Raw genomic sequence first — 15,037 nt, forward strand, 5'->3', positions numbered from 1 at the left:
GGCAGAACTCATGCTTAGAGGAGAATTGGTGATTTCCACGGCGCGTTCGTAATGCAATTAAAAGTGTATCAGAAAACGCCCAACGTGGGGCTCGAACCCACGACCCTGAGATTAAGAGTCTCATGTTCTACCGACTGAGCTAGCCGGGCTGATTTGTTATTAGGTTCCGCCGTTAAAGCGGTCTTGGACTTACGCAACAATTGACCACGCCGAAGATTACTTAAAATTGGGCCACTCGCGTAATCCTACTGTTTTAGCTGGTAAAAGGTTACGTGAGTCGAAACAGGTTCAGAAATGTTAGCTTTCCATAAAGTAGACGTGGTACAGAAACAGACGAGGTGGCCGAGTAGTTAAGGCGATGGACTGCTAATCCATTGGGTTCTTCCCGCGTGGGTTCGAATCCCATCTTCGTCGCACATTCGGTGCTATGGTGTAATAGTTAGCCCTCTGGACTTTGAATCCAGCGATCCGAGTTCAAATCTCGGTAGAACCTGACCTTCTTTTTGAATTCTGATTTAATCTTTTGTTTAAGAATTGCGTTAGGAAGGGATGATTTATCTAAAATTGACTAAGCCATATTTGAATGCTTTCAAGTCATTTCTTCAACATTTGCCAGGTTTATGGCAGAACTCATGCTTAGAGGAGAATTGGTGATTTCCACGGCGCATTCGTAATGCAATTAAAAGTGCAGCAGAAAACGCCCATTGTGGGGCTCGAATCCACGACCCTGAGATTAAGAGTCTCATGCTCTACCGACTGAGCTAGCCGGGCTGATTCGTTATTGGTTCCGTTATTAAAGCTGTCTTGGACTTACGCAACAATTGACCACACCTTAAATTACTTAAAATTGGGGCGCTCGCGTAATCCCACTGTTTTGGCTGGTAAAAGGTTACGTGAGTCGAAACAGGTTCAGCAATGTTAGCTTTCCATAACGTAGACGTGGTACAGAAACAGACGAGGTGACCGAGTGGTTAAGGCGATGGACTGCTAATCCATTGGGCTCTGCCCTCGTGGGTTCGAATCACACTTGGTCGCACATTCGGTTCTATGATGTAATGGTTAGCACTCTGGACTTTGAACCCAGCGATTCGAGTTCAAATCTCGGTAGAACCTGATTTTCTTTTTGAACTCTGATATAATCATTTGTTTAAGAAATGCGTGAGGAAGGGATGATTTATCTAAAATTGACTAAGCCATATTTGAATGCTTTCAAGTCATTTCTTCAACATTTGCCAGGTTTTTGGCAGGACTCATGCTTAGAGGGGAATTGGTGATTTCCACGGTGCGTTCATAATGCAATTAAAAGTGCAGCAGAAAACGCCCATTGTGGGGCTCGAATCCACGACCCTGAGATTAAGAGTCTCATGCTCTACCGACTGAGCTAGTCGCGCTGATTCGTTATTAGGTTCCGTTATTAAAGCTGTCTTAGACTTACGCAACAATTGACCACACCTTAAATTACTTAAAATTGGGGCGCTCGCGTAATCCCACTGTTTGGGCTGGTAAAAGGTAACGTGAGTCGAAACAGGTTCAGCAATGTTAGCTTTCCATAAAGTGGACGTGGTACAGAAACAGACGAGGTGGCCGAGTGGTTAAGGCGATGGACTGCTAATCCATTGGGTTCTGCCCGCGTGGGTTCGAATCCCACTTTGTCGCACATTCGGTTCTATGATGTATTGGTTAGCACTCCGGAGTTTGAACCCAGCGATCCGAGTTCAAATCTCGGTAGAACCTGATTTTCTTTTTGAACTCTGATATAATCATTTGTTTAAGAAATGCGTGAGGAAGGGATGATTTATCTAAAATTGACTAAGCCATATTTGAATGCTTTCAAGTCATTTCTTCAACATTTGCCAGGTTTTTGGCAGAACTCATGCTTAGAGGAGAATTGGTGATTTCCACGGTGCGTTCGTAATGCAATTAAAAGTGTATCAGAAAACGCCCAACGTGGGGCTCGAACCCACGACCCTGAGATTAAGAGTCTCATGCTCTACCGACTGAGCTAGCCGGGCTGATTTGTTATTAGGTTCCGCCGTTAAAGCGGTCTTGGACTTACGCAACAATTGACCACGCCTAAGATTACTTAAAATTGGGCCACTCGCGTAATCCTACTGTTTGAGCTGGGAAAAGGTTACGTGAGTCGAAACAGGTTCAGAAATGTTAGCTTTCCATAAAGTAGACGTGGTACAGAAACAGACGAGGTGGCCGAGTAGTTAAGGCGATGGACTGCTAATCCATTGGGTTCTGCCCGCGTGGGTTAAAATCCCACTTTGTCGCACATTCCGTTCTATGATGTATTGGTTAGCACTCCGGACTTTGAACCCAGCGATCCGAGTTCAAATCTCGGTAGAACCTGATTTTCTTTTTGAACTCTGATTTAATCATTTGTTTAAGAAATGCGTGAGGAAGGGATGATTTATCTAAAATTGACTAAGCCATATTTGAATGCTTTCAAGTCATTTCTTCAACATTTGCTAGGTTTTTGGCAGGACTCATGCTTAGAGGGGAATTGGTGATTTCCACGGTGCGTTCATAATGCAATTAAAAGTGCAGCAGAAAACGCCCATTGTGGGGCTCGAATCCACGACCCTGAGATTAAGAGTCTCATGCTCTACCGACTGAGCTAGCCGGGCTGATTCGTTATTAGGTTCCGTTATTAAAGCTGTCTTGGACTTACGCAACAATTGACCACACCTTAAATTACTTAAAATTGGGGCGCTCGCGTAATCCCACTGTTTGGGCTGGTAAAAGGTTACGTGAGTCGCAACAGGTTCAGCAATGTTAGCTTTCCATAACGTAGAAGTGGTACAGAAACAGACGAGGTGGAAGAGTGGTTAAGGCAATGGACTGCTAATCCATAGGGTTCTGCCCGCGTGGGTTCGAATCCCATCTTCGTCGCACATTCGGTTCTATGGTGTAATGGTTAGCACTCTGGACCTTGAATCCAGCGATCCGAGTTCAAATCTCGGTAGAACCTGACCTTCTTTTTGAATTCTTATTTAATCTTTTGTTTAAAAAATACGTGAGGAAAGGCTGATTTAGTTAAAATTGACTAAGCCATATTTGAATGCTTTCAAGTCATTTCTTCAACATTTGCCGGGTTTATGGCAGAACTCATGCTTAGAGGAGAATTGGTGATTTCCACGGCGCGTTCGTAATGCAATTAAAAGTGTATCAGAAAACGCCCAACGTGGGGCTCGAACCCACGACCCTGAGATTAAGAGTCTCATGTTCTACCGACTGAGCTAGCCGGGCTGATTTGTTATTAGGTTCCGCCGTTAAAGCGGTCTTGGACTTACGCAACAATTGACCACGCCGAAGATTACTTAAAATTGGGCCACTCGCGTAATCCTACTGTTTGAGCTGGTAAAAGGTTACGTGAGTCGAAACAGGTTCAGAAATGTTAGCTTTCCATAAAGTAGACGTGGTACAGAAACAGACGAGGTGGCCGAGTAGTTAAGGCGATGGACTGCTAATCCATTGGGTTCTTCCCGCGTGGGTTCGAATCCCATCTTCGTCGCACATTCGGTGCTATGGTGTAATAGTTAGCCCTCTGGACTTTGAATCCAGCGATCCGAGTTCAAATCTCGGTAGAACCTGACCTTCTTTTTGAATTCTGATTTAATCTTTTGTTTAAAGAAAACGTGAGGGAAAGGCTGATTTATTTAAATTGACTAAGCCATATTTGAATGCTTTCAAGTCATTTCTTCAACATTTGCCGGGTTTATGGCAGAACTCATGCTTAGAGGAGAATTGGTGATTTCCACGGCGCGTTCGTAATGCAATTAAAAGTGCAGCAGAAAACGGCCATTGTGGGGCTCGAATCCACGACCCTGAGATTAAGAGTCTCATGCTCTACCGACTGAGCTAGCCGGGCTGATTCGTTATTAGGTTCCGTTATTAAAGCTGTCTTGGACTTACGCGACAATTGACCACACCTTAAATTACTTAAAATTGGGGCGCTCGCGTAATCCCACTGTTTGGGCTGGTAAAAGGCTACGTGAGTCGAAACAGGTTCAGCAATGTTAGCTTTCCATAACGTAGACGTGGTACAGAAACAGACGAGGTGACCGAGTGGTTAAGGCGATGGACTGCTAATCCATTGGGCTCTGCCCTCGTGGGTTCGAATCCCACTTGGTCGCACATTCGGTTCTATGATGTAATGGTTAGCACTCTGGACTTTGAACCCAGCGATTCGAGTTCAAATCTCGGTAGAACCTGATTTTCTTTTTGAACTCTGATTTAATCATTTGTTTAAGAAATGCGTGAGGAAGGGATGATTTATCTAAAATTGACTAAGCCATATTTGAATGCTTCCCAGTCATTTCTTCAAAATTTGCCAGGTTTATGGCAGAACTCATGCTTAGAGGAGAATTGGTGATTTCCACGGCGCGTTCGTAATGCAATTAAAAGTTTATCAGAAAACGCCCAACGTGGGGCTCGAACCCACGACCCTGAGATTAAGAGTCTCATGCTCTACCGACTGAGCTAGCGGGCTGATTCGTTATTAGGTTCCGCCATTAAAGCCGTCTTGGACTTACACAACAATTGACCACGCCTAAGATTACTTAAAATTGGGCCACTCGCGTAATTCTACTGTTTGGGCTGGTAAACAGTTACGTGAGTCAAAACAGGTTCAGCAATGTTAGCTTTCCATAAAGTAGACGTGGTACAGAAACCGACGAGGTGGCCGAGTGGTTAAGGCGATGGACTGCTAATCCATTGGGCTCTGCCCGCGTGGGTTCGAATCCCATCTTCGTCGCACATTCGGTTCTATGGTGTAATGGTTAGGACTCTGGACTTTGAATCCAGCGATCCGAGTTCAAATCTCGGTAGAACCTGACCTTCTTTTTGAATTCTTATTTAATCTTTTGTTTAAAAAATACGTGAGGAAAGGCTAATTTAGTTAAAATTGACTAAGCCATATTTGAATGCTTTCAAGTCATTTCTTCAACATTTGCCAGGTTTATGGCAGAACTCATGCTTAGAGGAGAATTGGTGATTTCCACGGCGCGTTCGTAATGCAAATAAAAGTGCAGCAGAAAACACCCAACGTGGGGCTCGAACCCACGACCCTGAGATTAAGAGTCTTATGCTCTACCGACTGAGCTAGCCGGGCTGATTCGTTGTTAGGTTCCGCCATTAAAGCCGTCTTGGACTTACACAACAATTGACCACACCTAAGGTTACTTAAAATTGGGCGACTCGCGTAATCCTACTGTTTGGGATGGTAAAAGGTTACGTGAGTCGAAACAGGTTCAGAAATGTTAGCTTTCCATAAAGTAGACGTGGTACAGAAACACACGAGGTGGCCGAGTGGTTAAGGCGATGGACTGCTAATCCATTGGGCTCTGCCCTCGTGGGTTCGAATCCCACTTGGTCGCACATTCGGTTCTATCATGTAATGGTTAGCACTCTGGACTTTGAACCCAGCGATCCGAGTTCAAATCTCGGTAGAACCTGATTTTCTTTTTGAACTCTGATTTAATCATTTGTTTAAGAAATGCGTGAGGAAGGGATGATTTATCTAAAATTGACTAAGCCATATTTGAATGCTTCCAAGTCATTTCTTCAAAATTTGCCAGGTTTATGGCAGAACTCATGCTTAGAGGGGAATTGGTGATTTCCACGGCGCGTTCATAGTGCAATTAAAAGTGCAGCAGAAAACGCCCATTGTGGAGCTCGAATCCACGACCCTGAGATTAAGAGTCTCATGCTCTACCGACTGAGCTAGCCGGGCTGATTCGTTATTAGGTTCCGTTACTAAAGCTGTCTTGGACTTACGCAACAATTGACCACACCTTAAATTACTTAAAATTGGGGCACTCGCGTAATCCCACTGTTTGGGCTGGTAAACAGTTACGTGAGTCAAAACAGGTTCAGCAATGTTAGCTTTCCATAAAGTAGACGTGGTACAGAAACAGACGAGGTGGCCGAGTGGTTAAGGCGATGGACTGCTAATCCATTGGGCTCTGCCCGCGTGGGTTCGAATCCCATCTTCGTCGCACATTCGGTTCCATGGTGTAATGGGTAGCACTCTGGACTTTGAATCCAGCGATCCATGTTCAACTCTCGGTAGAACCTGACCTTCCTTTTTAATTCTGATTTAATCTTTTTTTTGAAAAACACGTGAAGGAAAGGCTGATTTATCAAAATTGACTAAGCCATATTTGAATGCTTTCAAGTCATTTCTTCAACATTTACCGGGTTTATGGCAGAACTCATGCTTAGAGGAGAATTGGTGATTTCCACGGTGCGTTCGTAATGCAATTAAAAGTGTATCAGAAAACGCCCAACGTGGGGCTCGAACCCACGACCCTGAGATTAAGAGTCTCATGCTCTACCGACTGAGCTAGCCGGGCTGATTTGTTATTAGGTTCCGCCGTTAAAGCGGTCTTGGACTTACGCAACAATTGACCACGCCTAAGATTACTTAAAATTGGGCCACTCGCGTAATCCTACTGTTTGAGCTGGTAAAAGGTTACGTGAGTCGAAACAGGTTCAGAAATGTTAGCTTTCCATAAAGTAGACGTGGTACAGAAACAGACGAGGTGGCCGAGTTGTTAAGGCGATGGACTGCTAATCCATTGGGTTCTGCCCGCGTGGGTTCGAATCCCACTTTGTCGCACATTCGGTTCTATGATGTATTGGTTAGCACTCCGGACTTTGAACCCAGCGATCCGAGTTCAAATCTCGGTAGAACCTGACCTTCTTTTTGAATTCTTATTTAATCTTTTGTTTAAAAAATACGTGAGGAAAGGCTGATTTAGTTAAAATTGACTAAGCCATATTTGAATGCTTTCAAGTCATTTCTTCAACATTTGCCGGGTTTATGGCAGAACTCATGCTTAGAGGAGAATTGGTGATTTCCACGGCGCGTTCGTAATGCAATTAAAAGTGTATCAGAAAACGCCCAACGTGGGGCTCGAACCCACGACCCTGAGATTAAGAGTCTCATGCTCTACCGACTGAGCTAGCCGGGCTGATTTGTTATTAGGTTCCGCCGTTAAAGCGGTCTTGGACTTACGCAACAATTGACCACGCCTAAGATTACTTAAAATTGGGCCACTCGCGTAATCCTACTGTTTGAGCTGGTAAAAGGTTACGTGAGTCGAAACAGGTTCAGAAATGTTAGCTTTCCATAAAGTAGACGTGGTACAGAAACAGACGAGGTGGCCGAGTAGTTAAGGCGATTGACTGCTAATCCATTGGGTTCTTCCCGCGTGGGTTCGAATCCCATCTTCGTCGCACATTCGGTGCTATGGTGTAATAGTTAGCCCTCTGGACTTTGAATCCAGCGATCCGAGTTCAAATCTCGGTAGAACCTGACCTTCTTTTTGAATTCTGATTTAATCTTTTGTTTAAAGAAAACGTGAGGGAAAGGCTGATTTATTTAAAATTGACTAAGCCATATTTGAATGCTTTCAAGTCATTTCTTTAACATTTGCCAGGTTTATGGCAGAACTCATGCTTAGAGGAGAATTGGTGATTTCCACGGCGCGTTCGTAATGCAATTAAAAGTGCAGCAGAAAACGCCCATTGTGGGGCTCGAATCCACGACCCTGAGATTAAGAGACTCATGCTCTACCGACTGAGCTAGCCGGGCTGATTCGTTATTAGGTTCCGTTATTAAAGCTGTCTTGGACTTACGCGACAATTGACCACACCTTAAATTACTTAAAATTGGGGCGCTCGCGTAATCCCACTGTTTGGGCTGGTAAAAGGCTACGTGAGTCGAAACAGGTTCAGCAATGTTAGCTTTCCATAACGTAGAGGTGGTACAGAAACAGACGAGGTGACCGAGTGGTTAAGGCGATGGACTGCTAATCCATTGGGCTCTGCTCTCGTGGGTTCGAATCCCACTTGGTCGCACATTCGGTTCTATGATGTAATGGTTAGCACTCTGGACTTTGAACCCAGCGATTCGAGTTCAAATCTCGGTAGAACCTGATTTTCTTTTTGAACTCTGATTTAATCATTTGTTTAAGAAATGCGTGAGGAAGGGATGATTTATCTAAAATTGACTAAGCCATATTTGAATGCTTTCAAGTCATTTCTTCAACATTTGCCAGGTTTATGGCAGAACTCATGCTTAGAGGAGAATTGGTGATTTCCACGGCGCGTTCGTAATGCAATTAAAAGTTTATCAGAAAACACCCAACGTGGGGCTCGAACCCACGACCCTGAGATTAAGAGTCTTATGCTCTACCGACTGAGCTAGCCGGGCTGATTCGTTGTTAGGTTCCGCCATTAAAGCCGTCTTGGACTTACACAACAATTGACCACACCTAAGGTTACTTAAAATTGGGGGACTCGCGTAATCCTACTGTTTGGGATGGTAAAAGGTTACGTGAGTCGAAACAGGTTCAGAAATGTTAGCTTTCCATAAAGTAGACGTGGTACAGAAACACACGAGGTGGCCGAGTGGTTAAGGCGATGGACTGCTAATCCATTGGGCTCTGCCCTCGTGGGTTCGAATCCCACTTGGTCGCACATTCGGTTCTATCATGTAATGGTTAGCACTCTGGACTTTGAACCCAGCGATCCGAGTTCAAATCTCGGTAGAACCTGATTTTCTTTTTGAACTCTGATTTAATCATTTGTTTAAGAAATGCGTGAGGAAGGGATGATTTATCTAAAATTGACTAAGCCATATTTGAATGCTTCCAAGTCATTTCTTCAAAATTTGCCAGGTTTATGGCAGAACTCATGCTTAGAGGGGAATTGGTGATTTCCACGGCGCGTTCATAGTGAAATTAAAAGTGCAGCAGAAAACGCCCATTGTGGAGCTCGAATCCACGACCCTGAGATTAAGAGTCTCATGCTCTACCGACTGAGCTAGCCGGGCTGATTCGTTATTAGGTTCCGTTACTAAAGCTGTCTTGGACTTACGCAACAATTGACCACACCTTAAATTACTTAAAATTGGGGCACTCGCGTAATCCCACTGTTTGGGCTGGTAAACAGTTACGTGAGTCAAAACAGGTTCAGCAATGTTAGCTTTCCATAAAGTAGACGTGGTACAGAAACAGACAAGGTGGCCGAGTGGTTAAGGCGATGGACTGCTAATCCATTGGGCTCTGCCCGCGTGGGTTCGAATCCCATCTTCGTCGCACATTCGGTTCTATGGTGTAATGGTTAGCACTCTGGACTTTGAATCCAGCGATCCATGTTCAACTCTCGGTAGAACCTGACCTTCGTTTTTAATTCTGATTTAATCTTTTTTTTGAAAAATGCGTGAGGGAAAGGCTGATTTATTCAAAATTGACTAAGCCATATTTGAATGCTTTCAAGTCATTTCTTCAAAATTTGCCAGGTTTATGGCAGAACTCATGCTTAGAGGGGAATTGGTGATTTCAACGGCGCGTTCATAATGCAATTAAAAGTGCAGCAGAAAACGCCCATTGTGGAGCTCGAATCCACGACCCTGAGATTAAGAGTCTCATGCTCTACCGACTGAGCTAGCCGGGCTGATTCGTTATTAGGTTCCGTTACTAAAGCTGTCTTGGACTTTCGCAACAATTGACCACACCTTAAATTACTTAAAATTGGGGCACTCGCGTAATCCCACTGTTTGGGCTGGTAAAAGGTTACGTGAGTCGAAACAGGTTCAGCAATGTTAGCTTTCCATAACGTAGACGTGGTACGTAAACAGACGAGGTGGCCGAGTGGTTAAGGCGATGGACTGCTAAACCATTGGGCTCTGCCCGCGTGGGTTCGAATCCCATCTTCGTCGCACATTCGGTTCTATGGTGTAATGGTTAGCACTCTGGACTTTGAATCCAGCGATCCGAGTTCAAATCTCGGTAGAACCTGACGTTCTTTTTGAATTCTTATTTAATCTTTTGTTTAAAAAATACGTGAGGAAAGGCTAATTTAGTTAAAATTGACTAAAGCCATATTTGAATGCTTTCAAGTCATTTCTTCAACATTTGCCAGGTTTATGGCAGAACTCATGCTTAGAGGAGAATTGGTGATTTCCACGGCGCGTTCGTAATGCAATTAAAAGTTTATCAGAAAACGCCCATTGTGGAGCTCGAGTCCACGACCCTGAGATTAAGAGTCTCATGCTCTACCGACTGAGCTAGCCGGGCTGATTAGTTATTAAGTTACGCCATTAAAGCCGTCTTGGACTTACACAACAATTGACCACACCTAAGGCTACTTAAAATTGGGCGACTCGCGTAATCCTACTGGTTGGGCTGGTAAAAGGTTACGTGAGTCGAAACAGGTTCAGAAATGTTAGCTTTCCATAAAGTAGACGTGGTACAGAAACAGACGAGGTGGCCGAGTGGTTAAGGCGATGGACTGCTAATCCATTGGGCTCTGCCCTCGTGGGTTCGAATCCCACTTGGTCGCACATTCGGTTCTATGATGTAATGGTCAGCACTCTGGACTTTGAACCCAGCGATCCGAGTTCAAATCTCGGTAGAACCTGATTTTCTTCTTGAACTCTGATTTAATCATTTGTTTAAGAAATGCGTGAGAAAGGGATGATTTATGAGGAAGGGATGATTTATCTAAAATTGACTAAGCCATATTTGAATGCTTCCAAGTCATTTCTTCAAAATTTGCCAGGTTTATGGCAGAACTCATGCTTAGAGGGGAATTGGTGATTTCCACGGCGCGTTCATAGTGCAATTAAAAGTGCAGCAGAAAACGCCCATTGTGGAGCTCGAATCCACGACCCTGAGATTAAGAGTCTCATGCTCTACCGACTGAGCTAGCCGCGCTTATTCGTTATTAGGTTCCGTTACTAAAGCTGTCTTGGACTTACACAACAATTGACCACGCCTAAGATTACTTAAAATTGGGCCACTCGCGTAATCCCACTGTTTGGGCTGGTAAACAGTTACGTAAGTCAAAACAGGTTCAGCAATGTTAGCTTTCCATAAAGTAGACGTGGTACAGAAACAGACGAGGTGGCCGAGTGGTTAAGGCGATGGACTGCTAATCCATTGGGCTCTGCCCGCGTGGGTTCGAATCCCATCTTCGTCGCACATTCGGTTCTATGGTGTAATGGTTAGCACTCTGGACTTTGAATCCAGCGATCCATGTTCAACTCTCGGTAGAACCTGACCTTCCTTTTTAATTCTGATTTAATCTTTTTTTTGAAAAATGCGTGAGGGAAAGGCTGATTTATTCAAAATTGACTAAGCCATATTTGAATGCTTTCAAGTCATTTCTTCAAAATTTGCCAGGTTTATGGCAGAACTCATGCTTAGAGGGGAATTGGTGATTTCCACGGCGCGTTCATAGTGCAATTAAAAGTGCAGCAGAAAACGCCCATTGTGGAGCTCGAATCCACGACCCTGAGATTAAGAGTCTCATGCTCTACCGACTGAGCTAGCCGGGCTGATTCGTTATTAGGTTCCGTTACTAAAGCTGTCTTGGACTTACGCAACAATTGACCACACCTTAAATTACTTAAAATTGGGGCACTCGCGTAATCCCACTGTTTGGGCTGGTAAACAGTTACGTGAGTCAAAACAGGTTCAGCAATGTTAGCTTTCCATAAAGTAGACGTGGTACAGAAACAGACGAGGTGGCCGAGTGGTTAAGGCGATGGACTGCTAATCCATTGGGCTCTGCCCGCGTGGGTTCGAATCCCATCTTCGTCGCACATTCGGTTCTATGGTGTAATGGTTAGCACTCTGGACTTTGAATCCAGCGATCCATGTTCAACTCTCGGTAGAACCTGACCTTCCTTTTTAATTCTGATTTAATCTTTTTTTTGAAAAATGCGTGAGGGAAAGGCTGATTTATTCAAAATTGACTAAGCCATATTTGAATGCTTTCAAGTCATTTCTTCAAAATTTGCCAGGTTTATGGCAGAACTCATGCTTAGAGCGGAATTGGTGATTTCAACGGCGCGTTCATAATTCAATTAAAAGTGCAGCAGAAAACGCCCATTGTGGAGCTCGAATCCACGACCCTGAGATTAAGAGTCTCATGCTCTACCGACTGAGCTAGCCGGGCTGATTCGTTATTAGGTTCCGTTACTAAAGCTGTCTTGGACTTTCGCAACAATTGACCACACCTTAAATTACTTAAAATTGGGGCACTCGCGTAATCCCACTGTTTGGGCTGGTAAAAGGTTACGTGAGTCGAAGCAGGTTCAGCAATGTTAGCTTTCCATAACGTAGACGTGGTACGGAAACAGACGAGGTGGCCGAGTGGTTAAGGCGATGGACTGCTAAACCATTGGGCTCTGCCCGCGTGGGTTCGAATCCCATCTTCGTCGCACATTCGGTTCTATGGTGTAATGGTTAGCACTCTGGACTTTGAATCCAGCAATCCGAGTTCAAATCTCGGTAGAACCTGACGTTCTTTTTGAATTCTTATTTAATCTTTTGTTTAAAAAATACGTGAGGAAAGGCTAATTTAGTTAAAATTGACTAAAGCCATATTTGAATGCTTTCAAGTCATTTCTTCAACATTTGCCAGGTTTATGGCAGAACTCATGCTTAGAGGAGAATTGGTGATTTCCACGGCGCGTTCGTAATGCAATTAAAAGTTTATCAGAAAACGCCCATTGTGGAGCTCGAGTCCACGACCCTGAGATTAAGAGTCTCATGCTCTACCGACTGAGCTAGCCGGGCTGATTCGTTATTAAGTTACGCCATTAAAGCCGTCTTGGACTTACACAACAATTGACCACACCTAAGGCTACTTAAAATTGGGCGACTCGCGTAATCCTACTGGTTGGGCTGGTAAAAGGTTACGTGAGTCGAAACAGGTTCAGAAATGTTAGCTTTCCATAAAGTAGACGTGGTACAGAAACAGACGAGGTGGCCGAGTGGTTAAGGCGATGGACTGCTAATCCATTGGGCTCTGCCCTCGTGGGTTCGAATCCCACTTGGTCGCACATTCGGTTCTATGATGTAATGGTTAGCACTCTGGACTTTGAACCCTGCGATCCGAGTTCAAATCTCGGTAGAACCTGATTTTCTTTTTGAACTCTGATTTAATCATTTGTTTAAGAAATGCGTGAGAATGGGATGATTTATGAGGAAGGGATGATTTATCTAAAATTGACTAAGCCATATTTGAATGCTTCCAAGTCATTTCTTCAAAATTTGCCAGGTTTATGGCAGAACTCATGCTTAGAGGAGAATTGGTGATTTCCACGGCGCGTTCGTAATGCAATTAAAAGTTTATCAGAAAACGCCCAACGTGGGGCTCGAACCCACGACCCTGAGATTAAGAGTCTCATGCTCTACCGACTGAGCTAGCCGCGCTGATTCGTTATTAGGTTCCGTTACTAAAGCTGTCTTGGACTTACACAACAATTGACCACGCCTAAGATTACTTAAAATTGGGCCACTCGTGTAATCCCACTGTTTGGGCTGGTAAACAGTTACGTAAGTCAAAACAGGTTCAGCAATGTTAGCTTTCCATAAAGTATACGTGGTACAGAAACATACGAGGTGGCCGAGTGGTTAAGGCGATGGACTGCTAATCCATTGGGCTCTGCCCGCGTGGGTTCGAATCCCATCTTCGTCGCACATTCGGTTCTATGGTGTAATGGTTAGCACTCTGGACTTTGAATCCAGCGATCCATGTTCAACTCTCGGTAGAACCTGACCTTCCTTTTTAATTCTGATTTAATCTTTTTTTTGAAAAATGCGTGAGGGAAAGGCTGATTTATTCAAAATTGACTAAGCCATATTTGAATGCTTTCAAGTCATTTCTTCAACATTTGCCAGGTTTATGGCAGAACTCATGCTTAGAGGAGAATTGGTGATTTCCACGGCGCGTTCGTAATGCAATTAAAAGTGCAGCAGAAAACGCCCAACGTGGGGCTCGAATCCACGACCCTGAGATTAAGAGTCTCATGCTCTACCGACTGAGCTAGCCGCGCTGATTCGTTATTAGGTTCTGTTACTAAAGCTGTCTTGGACTTACACAACAATTGACCACGCCTAAGATTACTTAAAATTGGGGCACTCGCGTAATCCCACTGTTTGGGCTGGTAAACAGTTACGTAAGTCAAATCAGGTTCAGCAATGTTAGCTTTCCATAAAGTAGACGTGGTACAGAAACAGACGAGGTGGCCGAGTGGTTAAGGCGATGGACTGCTAATCCATTGGGCTCTGCCCGCGTGGGTTCGAATCCCATGTTCGGCGCACATTCGGTTCTATGGTGTAATGGTTAGCACTCTGGACTTTGAATCCAGCGATCCATGTTCAACTCTCGGTAGAACCTGACCTTCCTTTTTAATTCTGATTTAATCTTTTTTTTGAAAAATGCGTGAGGGAAAGGCTGATTTATTCAAAATTGACTAAGCCATATTTGAATGCTTTCAAGTCATTTCTTCAAAATTTGCCAGGTTTATGGCAGAACTCATGCATAGAGAGGAATTGGTGATTTCCTCGGCGCGTTCATAATGCAATTAAAAGTGCAGCAGAAAACGCCCATTGTGGAGCTCGAATCCACGACCCTGAGATTAAGAGTCTCATGCTCTACCGACTGAGCTAGCCGGGCTGATTCCTTATTAGGTTCCGTTACTAAAGCTGTCTTGGACTTTCGCAACAATTGACCACACCTTAAATTACTTAAAATTGGACCACTCGCGTAATCCTACTGTTTGGGCTGGTAAAAGGTTACGTGAGTCGAAACAGGTTCAGCAATGTTAGCTTTCCATAAAGTGGACGTTGTATATAAACAGACGAGGTGGCCGAGTGGTTAAGGCGATGGACTGCTAATCCATTGGCCTCTGCCCGCGTGGGTTCGAATCCCACTTCGTTGCACATTCGGTTCTATGATGTAATGGTTAGCACTCTGGACTTTGAACCCAGCGATCCCAGCTCAAATCTTGGTAGAATCTGATTTTCTTTTTGAACTCTGATTTAATCATTTGTTTAAGAAATGCGTGAGGAAGGGATAATTTATCTAAAATTGACTAAGCCATATTTGAATGCTTTCCAGTCATTTCTTCAAAATTTGCCAGGTTTTGGCAGAACTCATGCTTAGAGGGGAATTGGTGATTTCTAAGGCGCGTTGGTAATGCAATTAAAAGTGTATCAGAAAACTC

At 44.1% G+C, this 15,037-nt stretch overlaps 25 non-coding genes across 25 annotated transcripts; 15 read left to right on the plus strand and 10 right to left on the minus strand.

The window, feature by feature from the left end:
- Positions 1–76: 76 nt before the first annotated feature.
- Positions 77–149, minus strand: Trnak-cuu (transfer RNA lysine (anticodon CUU)). The gene has a single exon. It is a non-coding gene; the product is annotated as a tRNA-Lys (tRNA).
- Positions 150–332: 183 nt separating this feature from the next.
- On the plus strand, positions 333–414 carry Trnas-gcu (transfer RNA serine (anticodon GCU)). Its single transcript has one exon. It is a non-coding gene; the product is annotated as a tRNA-Ser (tRNA).
- A 1,525-nt stretch (positions 415–1,939) lies between these two features.
- On the minus strand, positions 1,940–2,012 carry Trnak-cuu (transfer RNA lysine (anticodon CUU)). The gene has a single exon. It is a non-coding gene; the product is annotated as a tRNA-Lys (tRNA).
- Positions 2,013–2,905: 893 nt separating this feature from the next.
- Trnaq-uug (transfer RNA glutamine (anticodon UUG)) lies at positions 2,906–2,977 on the plus strand. The gene has a single exon. It is a non-coding gene; the product is annotated as a tRNA-Gln (tRNA).
- Positions 2,978–3,182: 205 nt separating this feature from the next.
- Positions 3,183–3,255, minus strand: Trnak-cuu (transfer RNA lysine (anticodon CUU)). The gene has a single exon. It is a non-coding gene; the product is annotated as a tRNA-Lys (tRNA).
- A 183-nt stretch (positions 3,256–3,438) lies between these two features.
- Positions 3,439–3,520, plus strand: Trnas-gcu (transfer RNA serine (anticodon GCU)). Its single transcript has one exon. It is a non-coding gene; the product is annotated as a tRNA-Ser (tRNA).
- Positions 3,521–4,425: 905 nt separating this feature from the next.
- On the minus strand, positions 4,426–4,497 carry Trnak-cuu (transfer RNA lysine (anticodon CUU)). Its single transcript has one exon. It is a non-coding gene; the product is annotated as a tRNA-Lys (tRNA).
- A 183-nt stretch (positions 4,498–4,680) lies between these two features.
- Positions 4,681–4,762, plus strand: Trnas-gcu (transfer RNA serine (anticodon GCU)). Its single transcript has one exon. It is a non-coding gene; the product is annotated as a tRNA-Ser (tRNA).
- A 7-nt stretch (positions 4,763–4,769) lies between these two features.
- On the plus strand, positions 4,770–4,841 carry Trnaq-uug (transfer RNA glutamine (anticodon UUG)). Its single transcript has one exon. It is a non-coding gene; the product is annotated as a tRNA-Gln (tRNA).
- Positions 4,842–5,046: 205 nt separating this feature from the next.
- Positions 5,047–5,119, minus strand: Trnak-cuu (transfer RNA lysine (anticodon CUU)). The gene has a single exon. It is a non-coding gene; the product is annotated as a tRNA-Lys (tRNA).
- Positions 5,120–5,923: 804 nt separating this feature from the next.
- Trnas-gcu (transfer RNA serine (anticodon GCU)) lies at positions 5,924–6,005 on the plus strand. The gene has a single exon. It is a non-coding gene; the product is annotated as a tRNA-Ser (tRNA).
- A 284-nt stretch (positions 6,006–6,289) lies between these two features.
- Trnak-cuu (transfer RNA lysine (anticodon CUU)) lies at positions 6,290–6,362 on the minus strand. The gene has a single exon. It is a non-coding gene; the product is annotated as a tRNA-Lys (tRNA).
- A 548-nt stretch (positions 6,363–6,910) lies between these two features.
- Trnak-cuu (transfer RNA lysine (anticodon CUU)) lies at positions 6,911–6,983 on the minus strand. Its single transcript has one exon. It is a non-coding gene; the product is annotated as a tRNA-Lys (tRNA).
- Positions 6,984–8,154: 1,171 nt separating this feature from the next.
- Trnak-cuu (transfer RNA lysine (anticodon CUU)) lies at positions 8,155–8,227 on the minus strand. Its single transcript has one exon. It is a non-coding gene; the product is annotated as a tRNA-Lys (tRNA).
- An 804-nt stretch (positions 8,228–9,031) lies between these two features.
- Trnas-gcu (transfer RNA serine (anticodon GCU)) lies at positions 9,032–9,113 on the plus strand. Its single transcript has one exon. It is a non-coding gene; the product is annotated as a tRNA-Ser (tRNA).
- A 541-nt stretch (positions 9,114–9,654) lies between these two features.
- Positions 9,655–9,736, plus strand: Trnas-gcu (transfer RNA serine (anticodon GCU)). The gene has a single exon. It is a non-coding gene; the product is annotated as a tRNA-Ser (tRNA).
- Positions 9,737–9,743: 7 nt separating this feature from the next.
- Positions 9,744–9,815, plus strand: Trnaq-uug (transfer RNA glutamine (anticodon UUG)). The gene has a single exon. It is a non-coding gene; the product is annotated as a tRNA-Gln (tRNA).
- A 1,101-nt stretch (positions 9,816–10,916) lies between these two features.
- On the plus strand, positions 10,917–10,998 carry Trnas-gcu (transfer RNA serine (anticodon GCU)). Its single transcript has one exon. It is a non-coding gene; the product is annotated as a tRNA-Ser (tRNA).
- A 541-nt stretch (positions 10,999–11,539) lies between these two features.
- Positions 11,540–11,621, plus strand: Trnas-gcu (transfer RNA serine (anticodon GCU)). The gene has a single exon. It is a non-coding gene; the product is annotated as a tRNA-Ser (tRNA).
- A 541-nt stretch (positions 11,622–12,162) lies between these two features.
- On the plus strand, positions 12,163–12,244 carry Trnas-gcu (transfer RNA serine (anticodon GCU)). The gene has a single exon. It is a non-coding gene; the product is annotated as a tRNA-Ser (tRNA).
- A 7-nt stretch (positions 12,245–12,251) lies between these two features.
- Positions 12,252–12,323, plus strand: Trnaq-uug (transfer RNA glutamine (anticodon UUG)). The gene has a single exon. It is a non-coding gene; the product is annotated as a tRNA-Gln (tRNA).
- An 845-nt stretch (positions 12,324–13,168) lies between these two features.
- Trnak-cuu (transfer RNA lysine (anticodon CUU)) lies at positions 13,169–13,241 on the minus strand. The gene has a single exon. It is a non-coding gene; the product is annotated as a tRNA-Lys (tRNA).
- Positions 13,242–13,424: 183 nt separating this feature from the next.
- Trnas-gcu (transfer RNA serine (anticodon GCU)) lies at positions 13,425–13,506 on the plus strand. The gene has a single exon. It is a non-coding gene; the product is annotated as a tRNA-Ser (tRNA).
- A 285-nt stretch (positions 13,507–13,791) lies between these two features.
- Trnak-cuu (transfer RNA lysine (anticodon CUU)) lies at positions 13,792–13,864 on the minus strand. The gene has a single exon. It is a non-coding gene; the product is annotated as a tRNA-Lys (tRNA).
- Positions 13,865–14,047: 183 nt separating this feature from the next.
- Trnas-gcu (transfer RNA serine (anticodon GCU)) lies at positions 14,048–14,129 on the plus strand. The gene has a single exon. It is a non-coding gene; the product is annotated as a tRNA-Ser (tRNA).
- The last annotated feature ends 908 nt before the right edge of the window (positions 14,130–15,037 follow it).

The sequence above is a fragment of the Hydractinia symbiolongicarpus genome, chromosome 14 (genome assembly GCF_029227915.1).
Source record: "Hydractinia symbiolongicarpus strain clone_291-10 chromosome 14, HSymV2.1, whole genome shotgun sequence".
Classification (NCBI taxonomy): domain Eukaryota; kingdom Metazoa; phylum Cnidaria; class Hydrozoa; order Anthoathecata; family Hydractiniidae; genus Hydractinia; species Hydractinia symbiolongicarpus.